Below are 12,018 nucleotides of genomic sequence, written 5' to 3' on the forward strand. Positions count from 1 at the left end.
AATGAGTGGTTGTTGCCCGGAGGGTGGAAGTTCAGGTGTAATTTGCATAGGGGACTGTTGCTGCTCACAATATGTATGCTTAGGTAGTCGCAGGTGGGGTGGTCGGAGGTTTGTGATTGGTTTACCTTGAGGTTAGTGCGATGTATACAAGCTATACCACCCCCTGATCTTTTTGGTCTGTCTGCCCTTATCATGTCATAGCCTGGAGGGATTAGAATGTCAAGGATGTGTGCAGAATCTGTCTTTAGCCATGTTTCGGTTAGGAGGATTAGGTCAAGATCATTCAAAATAATGAGGTCTGCCATGTCGGCTGCATATTGTACGGCCGACCTGCAATTTAGGAGCATGCACTTCAGGTGAGGTTTGGTGTTCGTAGCGGTTATCTCTGTGAGAGGTACTGTTTTGAGGTTGGCCTTATTTACCTCTCTAGAGTTTGTTCTTTGTTCTCTGTGTGGGTTTGATGCAATTGTTAAGATGGGGTTCAGATTATGTGGGAAGTCATGATGTTTTATAATGCATGTGAGGAGAAGGGCTTGGATGTCCTTTTCAGAGAGGGGGGCCTTGGTCCTGGCTGGTCTTGAGGAGGAGTTGTGGTAGGATATGGAACGCAGTTTTGTGACCAAGGGTGGGTGAAAAGGGGTGGACCTGTTGAGAGTGATTCTTGGGAGGTGGGGGTGGTATGGCCCGTGGCCTGCTACCACAGTGTACATTTGCCAAAATTACATCACAGCTTTGAGAGCTTTGTCCTTTTAGGGATCACAAAATCATTACAAAATCAAAAGCAGTACAGAGGATAGTACTGCTTTTCAGCAGTGTCTAATTTAAGCCAGTGGTTTCTGGTGATTGGCACTGGCCCTTCATTCTCTGCACCCGCATTAATGACAGTCCACCATATGGTGGCGCTGGTTGGGTTTGAGATGAGCACAACAACAATTTTTAATGTCATTATAAAAAGAAAATTTAAATTAATTTTCTCTGCCACTCGCCATATTCTTAGAGGGTCGGGTGGCCTGGAATAGTCTGAATTGTCACAGTTGTAGGGGTGTGATCGTTAGTAGTTTTGTTGGTACTGTGATTGGTAGTGCTGGCAGGGGCACCCAGCAGTGCAGGCTACAGTGGCCACCGGTGAAGGGCCCTGGCACTTGCGTTTTTCCCCTACAAATTAAGCACTGCTTTCCAGTGCTCTGTTTCTGCTTTCAGTACAAATGGCTCCATTACGAACTTAGTACAACACGGACCAAAATCCCTCACCCCTACTCCCTTGGGGCACCAATACTGGGGTCAATGGAAACTCAGGGAGCTGAATCACACCTAATATGTGAAATAACATGTCAGAATGGCATGTTTTGTATTTTTATTTGTAGCACTTATATAGCGCATTAGACCACGCAAGGCATCAAAGCACTATGCAGGAGGGAGATCTTTGAAGAAGATGGCAGCTAAGAACAAAAGGATCCCCCCAATCCCAAAGAAGAATTAATCTGCAAAAAGCCACGTTTTAACTTGCTTACTGAACAACAGGTGTGAACTAAGGCTCCTGATATGCGTCGGAAGGGAGTTCCAGAGCCTGGCAGCTGACACAGTGAAGGCCCATTCCCCCCACCTAGCTTTCTTACACAGAGGAACCACCACAATAGTTTGTCCAGCCGAACGCAGGCGTCTCTCAGGGACTTACCAATCGAGGGTTGTCTTGAGATGACTCGATCTATGAGAGTGGAGGGCTTTGTGAGTCAAGCAGAGTGCTTTAAAGCGCACTCGCTTCTTTACTCGCAGCCAATGAAGAGATCTCTGTCCTTCTCTAACGTTCTCCTTGTCCTTTTCCCTTTGTTTTTAACCAGGAGATCTCAGTTTCTTATGGCAGACGAAACCTCAGTGTGAAATACTCTTAAATATGTGGAGTGTCGCAGATCTTGTAATCACATTACTGGTCAAATCAGGATTACCAAGGCAATTGTAACAAGGCTCACAGACACATCCTTCCACATGAATATTAATGAAACAGGAGCGCCTCGTGCATGAGGTCTGGCTGTGCACACTTTGGGTTTAATGCTACAGTATGGCTTGTTGCAGAGTTTAGCTACTATCAATCAATCAGAACATTTGTAAAGTGCACTACTCACCCGTGAGGGTCTCCAGGCGCTGGGGAGGTGGGGGCGGGGTGCTGCTACTCAAAGCTAGTGCTTTATTGTGATTAGGCCATGTCCTGCACAGTGTACAGAGCATTTACATTCCAGAGACAGATCCCCTCACATTGAGAGCTGGGAAGGTAGGAGTGCTCAATTGAATTGCCTGTGTTACCTTCTGGCTAATTCAGACACTATATTTATGTGAAGGGCCATGTCCCCTCCGCATCATTAAAAGTAAACCAACTAAAGTTTTAATTTTTTGATTTTATTAAGGAATCTCTATGCAGCCCAAGTTAATAAATTGAGGGCATCATTTATGAGGCCCTTTGCGCCGCCAGAAAGTCACTTTTTGTGACTTCAGTGGCCCAGGAAACTGCTCCATATTTATGAGGCAGCACTAAGCCATTTTTTGGGGCTTAATGCTGCCTCGTAAATGTGGGTCACTTTTTGATAAACAAGTTTTATTGGATTTTAAAAACACTGCAAAAGAAACATTGAGACTGACAAAACACCACTGTACAATCGCACGGAGTGAGATCAGGCCCCCCCCTGCCCCCACCCAAAGCCCCACCCCCCGCCCCCACCCCACCAAAACACCCAATCAGAATACATTGCCCAACCATTTCCCCCATACCCTACGATATTTCTTGGGGCAGCCCCTCGCCTGTTAGAGAGTCCATTCCTGGGCCGCACACCAGTCCACACCAGCACTCCATTTGGCCAAGGTAGGCGGCTGTGGGTGTTTCCATGCCGCTGCAATATCTCTTTTTGCCACCATTAACGCTGTCATAAGGAACAGCTTCTCTGCACGGGTGCCCTGTAGACCGTCAGTGATGCCCAGAAGGGCGTGTCTAGGATAGTGTGGCACCTCCCAGCCCAACACCTCTGTGAGATCAGCTTCTATGCCCCTCCAGTAATCCCCTAGGTCCGGACAGGACCACACCATATGGATGAAGTCGGCCGGATCAAAACCACAGCGGGGGCAAGATGCGTCAGCAGAGAGGCCCGCACGGCGTAGACGCGCCGGTGTGAGGTAGGCAATGTGGAGATAGTATACTTGAATCAGCCGCAGTTTGGCGGAGGCCGTCACCAGCCGGGGGGGCCATAAGGGCATCCCTCAGTCCACCTCATCCAGGGGTCCCACCCACTCCTCCCACCTTCCCCTCAAGCCGTCCTGAACCGCGGGGGTATTGTTAATAAGAGAACGGTGTATACGGGAAATACCCCCCCTCCCTAGGTTACCCAGCAGGACCTGAGCCTCCGGGGGACTATGGTCTGGCAACCGAACATCCAGAGGAGTATAGATGCATATGGCGTGGCGCGGTTGGAGGTACTTGTAAAATTGAGATGAGTGAAGGGAGAAGCGCGCCTGCAGTTCTGCGTATGAGCACATGCGCCCCCCTGCCAGACGTCCCCCAGCTGGGAGATGCCGAGCAGGTCCCATGATCTAAAACCTTCCAGGGCAGCAACGTCCCGTTACCACGTCCCATGCCAAAGGGGAGTGGCGCGAGTCAGCCGCCCGGTCCACCGGGTATGGCGTAGCGCCACTCGCCAGGCCAAGAAGATCGCTCTAGTGATTTCGGGGCAGGAAGCGGGGATGGGAGCGCCATACAGGCGATCCAAAATGCAGGGGAAACCCAAGTCAGCTAATTCCACCCTGTAGGCCGGGTCGGACCATCCCCCTCCGAACCAATCATGAATGACGAGAAGGCGAGTGGCCAAATAGTAGAGGTAGAGATTGGTCATACCGAGCCCTCCATCAAAGGTGGGAAGGCGACATGTCGACAGGGCCAGCCGCGGTCTCCCACCACCCCAGAGAAATCGAGTTGCCAACCCGTCCATCTCGCGGAACCAAGGCCTCGGAAAGGACACGGTTGTGTTTTGTAATACATAAAGGAACCGGGGGAGAATCATCATTTTGTAGAGTGCCACCCTCCCCAGCGGGTTGAGCGGGAGCGATTGCCATCGCGCCAGATCCACCTTGGCCTTCTTGACCAGGGGGGCCACGTTAAGGGCCCAGCTCAGCTCTGGGAGAAGGGAGACCCAAATACCCAGGTATTTGAAAGACAGCCAGCGGAGGGGAATCCTGTCCTGCCAGTCAAAGCATTCCCGGGAGGGGTGCAGAGGCACAAGGACCGACTTGTGCGGGTTTAAATAGAGGCCAGACGCACGGCCAAAAAGGCCCAGGATATGGAGTGCACGGGGACCAGATCACGCCGGATCGCTAAGGTACAACAAAACGTCGTCCGCGTAAAGGGCTATTCTGTCTGGCGCAAGACCCGGCCACTCCCAGCCCCGAAGAAGAGGGTCCGCGCGGACCAGGGCAGCAAGGGGTTCCATAGCAAGGGCAAAGAGGAGGGGTGACAGTGGGCACCCCTGCCGTGTTCCCCGGCCGATCCGAAACGGCCGCGACAATGCCCCATTGACCAGCACTCTGGCACGAGGACGCGCGTAAAGGACCCACACCATTCCGACAAACTTGGGGCCGAAACCCATATGGGTCAGGACCTCAAATAGATAGGGCCACCCAACCGAGTCAAAAGCCTTCTCGAAGTCGGCAAGTAGGAGCGTGAGATATGGGGATATGCGGTGGCGGTGAGCCAGGGCCACATGAAGTCGACGGAGGCAGTGGCGAGTACCCCGGTCCGGCATGAAGCCACATTGGTCCGGGTGCACCAGGCTAGACAGAAAGGGCCGAAGCCTCTGTGCCAGGACCGCCGCGTAGAGTTTGATATCCGTGTTAATGAGGGAGATCGGCCGGTATGCCGACCTATCACAAGAGGGTGGTGTGGACTTGGGCAGAACCACAATCGTGGCCATGTCGGCCTCTGGAGGGAAGGAACCGTTTTTAACCATCTCAGAATAGAGGGCACTCAACCGAGGGGTCAGAAGGTCTTTGTAGGCGGCATAAAACTCCTGGGGGAATCCGTCCGGTCCTGGGGTCTTCCCCGCGCACGTGCGCCCTATCGCCTCCCCAATCTCCTCTAGAGAGATGGGCACCTCCAGACTCTCCCAGTCACTGGACCGAAGACAAGGAAGCCGTAAATTATGAGCTGCAAGCAGCGAAGCTAGGTATAAGTCCGACGCCCGGGCCTCATACAGCTGTGCGTAGTATTGAGCAAAGGCGTTTGCCATGGCCACAGAGGAGGACTGAAGCCGACCTTCCGAATCGGTGACCGCCGGGATGATGCGCGACGTCCCCGGGTAGGTAACCAGCCGATGCAGCAGAGTACCATTCTTATCACCCCACCCGTAGACCCTCGCCACCGAGGACTGCCAGAGGAGCTTAGCCGCATCTATCGACCGCTGACGAATCTCCTCCCGCAGCTGCCGCAGCTGCCGATCTACGGCCGGATCCCCAACCGCGGAGAGAGATTGTTCCAGACGTAACGCCCGGGCCTCGCAGGCAGTGAGTCGCTGGAGCTGCGTCTGGCGGTGCCGCACCACCAGTGCCTTGGCGGCCCCCCTGATGGTGGCCTTACCCGCCTCCCAGAGGATCCCCGCCGAGGAGACTGACCCATCGTTGTCGCCAAAGTACTGCGCCAACGCAGACCCTACCTCCTTACAGAGCTTCTTATCCCGGAGAAACCAGGCGTTGAAGCGCCACATCTGGCGGGCCCCTCGGGGTGGGGGACCCAGACCCAGGAGGACTGGGGAATGATCGGATATCCCTCTGGGAAGGATGCAGACATCCTGGATGCCCGCACAGTCGGTGGAAGGGACAAAGATCGCATCAATCCGCCCATGAGTGTGGTGGGCGGCCGAAGTGTGGGTGTATTGCCGTGCGCGCGGGTGCCAGATACGCCAAGCGTCACATAAGCCCTGAGCCTCTGCCCACCCCACCAGCTGCTTAGCCCGCGCAGCGCGGGGCGTCGAGACCGGACCTGAGGAGTCAAGTTGTGGGGCAGAGACAGCGTTGAAGTCCCCACCCAAAACAACAGCACCCGGCGGGAGAGCAGCCAACAGGGACGTGGCATGGGATAATGCCTGGGACAACCCGGTGGGCGGCACGTAGAGCGACAGAAAGTTGAGCGGCCGACCCTCCAGCGTGCCACTGACAGCGATCCCCATCCCCTGGGGATCGCGGACCACCCGGGTAAAGACAAAGGGGACGGAACGGCGCAGCAGGACGGCGACCCCCCGAGATCCGCGAGAGAATCCCGAGTGCCACACCCGGTCGTACCCATATCTGGCCAAGAAGGGACACCTCTCACCCAGCAGGTGGGTTTCCTGGAGAAGGAGCACGTCGACCTCTGCGCGCTGGTCATACTTAAGGACTGCAGTGCGCTTGAGTCTATCCAATAAGCCGTTCACGTTCCATGACAGAATGCGCACATGAGCTTTGGAGGTGAGGTCACCCATGGGAGTGGTGGGAGCAGAGCACGCTAGGGAGGAAGTGGCCATAAGAAGCCAGGACCACGGGTCCCATACTAGGGAAGGCCATTGGGCAGCGCATGAGGGCGAGCGGCGGTGGGGCCCGCGCGGGTGACTGCGTGGAGAGGCATGGCGATGCACGGAGTGTGGTGCAGTAGAAGACGGTCAAGTAAAAACAGACCCAACCCAAACAAAACATTCCCCCAAGAAGGAACAACCAACAGGCCCCCAACCCCAGACCCCCACCCCCCACCCTACACTTCAAGAACGGAAGTATCTGTCGCCTGAACAAACCCAACAGTTACAAGACCCCAAGCCTAGATGCTCGGGTGTAAAGAGCGTAGTGGACCCCTCCGGAAGCACGGATTTCAGTGATACGTCCTAGGTTGTTGCAAGAAAGCTTAAGAGTGCAAAGCCCCCTCTTCCCCGCCCTCGAGCAGGGCCGTCGCCTCCCCCTGTGGATACATGGAGCAGACAATAAGTTACATGGCGGGACTACGGGAGAGGTCAGACAAGTCAGACTGTATGGTGAGAGGGGCAGGAGATCCCCCCGGCCTGGGTGACAAGCAGCGCCGGGGTCCCCCAGCCGCATGAGACGATGTGCCAGAAGAGGCCGAGGAGTCCCTCACACGTCTCTCAGAAGCATTGGCAGACCGGGTCCGGACCATCGCCACTCCTCGGCGCAGCCGGGATTGCGTGCGTTTCCTGCGCCGTGGTCGTCGGGATCCAGGTACTTCTCGGCCCCGGGGCCCCGCAGTGGATGACATCCTCGCGGGTTGGCGCAGAGGCCTTTCCTCAGTGAGCCAGGTCCAGGCTGCCTGAGGGGTAACAAAGAACATTGTCTTATCCTGGAAGACAACACGAAGGCGGGCCGGGAATTGGAGCTGATACTGAAGACCCAGGGAGCGCAGCTTTTGCTTCACCTCCGTGTAGGAGCGGCGCTGCTCCTGGACCTCCCGGGTGTAGTCCGGAAAGACCATAATGGTGTGGTTATTGAAAGTCAAAGGACCACGCACTCGCGCCTCCCGCAGGATAGCGTCTCTGTCCCTAAAGTTGAGGATCCGCAGGATAAACGGGCGCGGGGGAGCCCCCACGGGAGGTTTGACTGCCAGCGACCGGTGCGCCCTCTCCACCACGAACCAGGTCGACAGCCCGGTCTCCGGCATCCAGGACTTAAACCATTGCTCGAGGAAGTCGTCGGTGCGGCCAGATTCCACTCCCTCCGGAAAGCCCACCAGGCGAAGGTTGTTGCGACGGGCGCGATTTTCGGCATCCTCTGCCCGCCTGTGCAGTTCCTTGGAGTGGGTTGTGAGCTCCCTGACCTGATCCTGCAGTAAGTGAATGTCGTCCTCCGCCATGGAGATCCGGGACTCCACTTCCGTAATGCGAGCTGTGGCATTGCGGAGATCCTGCCGCAAGAGCGCAACATCAACCTTCACCTCCCCAACCATCCCCTCCAGGGAGGTGCAGGAGGCATCAATGGCTTGAAGGATGACGGCCAAGTCCTTGTTCGGGGCCGGAACCCCCCCCCCGCCCAGAGGGTCCGAGTTGGCGAACTGGTCAATCCTCGTCTGGTGGGACGCGCTCGGCAGCTTGGAGCCCTTCTCTTTGCCCATGGCGGACCGAGGGAGCACAGGCCGGGCACGAGAGTAGGCCCGGAGGGCCAGCAGGCGGCTCCCGCTCGGCAAATGTGGCAGCCCCCCGCACCAGGCCAAAGAGGGGGGAGATCGAGGAGAAAGAGGAAGGGCAAGGGCACCTCCCGGCCGCTCCGTTAGGTCCGGACCAGGCCGTCATCACCACGGCGTGAGCCTCACCCTAGAATGTCCACCCGCACTGGTGCCCAACGATTAACTGCATGAGGGCCACCGAGGCGCCGTCCACCACCCCAATCCGCCGGTTTGATCAAGACATCAGGAGGTTCCAGAGCAGACAGCCTAGCCCCCCCCAGGTCCGGGGGCAAGATGCAGCACCGGAGAAGGTGCGGCGGGGGGACCCCTCTCCGCCGGCAATGTTCCCAGGCTAGTGGCTCAGGGCCTCGGGGGCCACCACAGCAGCCCGCACAGGTCAGCGCCAAGAGTACGTTTCTGCCCCAAGCGCGGCTACCGCCTGCGGGGCCCCGGGGAGTCGCACCCCCCCCCCGAGGTCACCTCACCAGGAGTCCGCCAGGGGAAAGCAGCAGGGGCGCCAGGAGGAGTCCTCCCACGCAGGCAGCAGCGATGTATCAGCTCCGTCTCCTCAGCCGGATTCGCTCCGCGCGGGCCGATCCACCCGCCGACGAGGGCTTCACCACCCCCGGGGAGCGCCCTTCAACCTTCGCCTCCCCCAGCTCACCTCGGAGTCAGATCCAACGTGGGCCCGGACCACAGCTCCTCCGGTCTCGGGGCAGCCGTCAGCAGTCCCTCGCCTACGCCACCTCCGGACTCAGCCAGCCAGGGACTCACAAGAAGGGCACGGCGGGGCGGCCAGGGCGAACCATGCCCCAAGAGGCAGCGCCGGGCCAAGCGTCCTGAGAGAGTGGGGACAGGCAGCGGCACAGGCCCTCAGGCAGCCCCGTGCCGCTGAGGCCAAAACGGGCCGATCTACCCGCCGAGCAGAGCCTCTCCACCACCGGGCAAGCACCAGTAATTATCGGCACGGGCAGGTCACTCGTCCTCTGGTCCCACGGCAGCCGATGATGAGCTTGCGGCCTTCGCCCCTCATGGCGCGCCGGGGGCTCTCTTAGCGGACGCTAACGCACAGGGAACCGGATGGACGCAACCCAGGCACCGGCGCGGCCCATGGGCCATCTAACTCAGTCCCAAAGGTGCCGAAGCAGGTCAAACTCGCTCCGAGGGCAGGGCATCGGGTCCCCCACACTCGACGGTCATCAGGTCCAACCTAGGACTGCATCTGCAGATGTGGGTCGGATGTGAGGGGTCCGGCAGCCAGGAGCCTCACTCCATTGCGGCCATCTTGGCTAGCGCCACCTAGCGCTCATAATGTGGGTCACTTTTAACGCAGTGATTGCTTTTGTCCAGGAAGGCTTCCCTTCCTGCACAAAAAGAATCATCCCCGCAAGGCAGGCCCCCTTGCACCTTTGTGCAAAGTGCCTGCTTTGGCGCACGGCAGCCCATTGTGCACAGTGGCAGGGGAAAAAGACAGAAATGCATGTTTCTGATAGATAGGGCGCATTTCTGCCCCTTTCTTTTGCCTTTGGGCAGAACTGAGGGAAGGCCTGCGGTCCTGCCCTATAGCGAAACCTCCTAAATGAGGCCCTATGTTTGCCACAAGTACTTTTGATACGAACTGTGCAGCAGTCAAATTAATGAATTATTCCCCATTCAAATCCTTTTTATTTAATGCAATTGCTTATTCGATTAGAATATTTAAAATACACCAAAGCCAATTGGAGCCGCATAACCTTAGTGCTTCTTGATTTTACTAATTAAATGTTAAATCAATGTACTAGAGCGTCAGGCTGGGTGTTAATGCATGGCAGTATATCAATCTAACCAAGTTACATTTATATATAAAAAAAAGTATAATCCGTGAATTGCTTGTGACAAGGCTGAATCAATGTACCTGAGATGTTCTTAATGTTTTGCTAACTGCGCGTAGGCCAGAGCCTCTGGAAGTATTTGTGAAATGCTTGTTTAGTGTCTGTGTGCTTTCACATTTTTCCTTTCCCTTGCAGGCTACTCTCAGTAGTTAGAAGAGCTGTTCATTTTTTGTTTTAGAAATGCTAGATAATTGAATACCTCTTGTGCTTCACGCGGTGTGTAGAGATGTACCAGGCGGACCGGATTTCTGATATCTGCAAGGTCGTGTCGCTGTGTGAGCCTTTTCCGGGAGGTGGGAAAGCAGGGAGTCGACCTGTTCCCAGGAGGTGGTGAAACCTGATCGGTGCCAAGGATGGGGAGTGAGGGGAAAGATGTTCTGAAGGGAATGCAATGTGCCTTTTAATAGTGTGTTTAAAGAATAGTTTAGCAGATTCCTGCTGTCTCTGCTGATGCTCCTATCTTTGGTTCTCGGCTTTGACTCTTGGACATTTCAGCTTTTCACGTGAACTTTACTTTGGTTCACTTGAACCAGCACCTCCCTGCTCAGAAGTTTCCCTTGATTTTTATGATGCCTTATTTAGCTTAGGGAAGTTCCTTCATGGAACCAATTCTCCCTCTATTTTGAAATCTATACTTGCATGGTTCTTTATACAATACATAACCTTAGACTGAACTATTGCCAGTGTATAGCCCAGTGGTGGCTGGGAGAAAAAATATATTTCTGTTCACTTGCATAATTAATTATTGCACGTTGCAAATTCAGGTTTGGTATTTATCGGAATCGGGCATATTTGGGAAGATAGGTTTAGGAAAGTTTGGGATCAACTACAAATCTGTACATTTGTGAACTTTTAAAAAGTTGTTTCGGACATTTCTGTTGCAACAGTCCTAGATGTATGCCTGTCGAGGAAAGGAATACATCAATTTCCAGTGTGGCAGAGAGATGGCAACAACCTCAAAATTGGAGTGATATGGTTGTAGAGGTTTCTTGTTGAGACATCAGAAACAAATTGCAATTGAACAAACACAAAGGCATTTTCACAAGACCATTTTTAAACTACTCATTGTAAACTGTGCATGTGGAAATCACTTCACATGAACGCAAACAGAAGCTTGTGAAAGTCTTCCAACAGTAGTAAATGTAAAAAGCAGCAGTTGCAGGATCATGGGAGTACTCGTGAAAACCTTTGTTAATTCCTCAAAATTAAATATCTGCACCCATGTGAACTAGTAAACCTGAGACTGTCGATTATTAAAATCTTTTTAAGTGTCATGCCATCAATATCACTAACTTTCAGTATCTGGTGTCCAAGCCCTTACTGAATCGAGACATATGTCGGTTGCCTTTTGATACTTAGGGGCATATAAGCAAGGGCCGGCGATAATTATCGCTCAGCGCTCTTAGCGTGAGGATAATTATCGCCGGCAAACTCTGAATTTTATCGCGGAGATAACGTGCTATTAGCAACGCTCATGTCCAAAGCGATAAAATTCAGAGCGCAAGCTGCCAAATGTGCGATTATCGCTGGAAATTCAGTGATAATCACATAACTTTTGGCGATAGCTTGCTGATAGGGCCTCACATACTTAGCCATGATATCCACCTTACATAGGATATCATGGCTAAGTCAGTTTCAAAGCAGGCGTAAGGAAAGTAGCAATAACAGAGGTTAGCGCTACTTTTCTTGTCGCTATGCTGCTTTGCGTGAGGCTTGATAATAGGAGAAATGTCGCTTAGCGACATTTCTCTCATTATCCTGGGGAGGAACGCCCACTTTGCATCTCGTTAGAGATGCAAAGATGGGCATTAAGGGAAATGGCGATCAGGCAATGTTTCACGCGATAGCGTGACCTTGCTGATCAGGCGATAAAAGCGGCGATAATTTTTTATCGCCTGCTTGCTGATATGCCCCTTAGTTTCATTCCATTCAGTATATGGTACTTTATTCAGCTTTTCCTCTACAGCGCCAGGTTACTGA

This window comes from Triturus cristatus, chromosome 8, assembly GCF_964204655.1.
Source record: "Triturus cristatus chromosome 8, aTriCri1.1, whole genome shotgun sequence".
Taxonomy (NCBI): domain Eukaryota; kingdom Metazoa; phylum Chordata; class Amphibia; order Caudata; family Salamandridae; genus Triturus; species Triturus cristatus.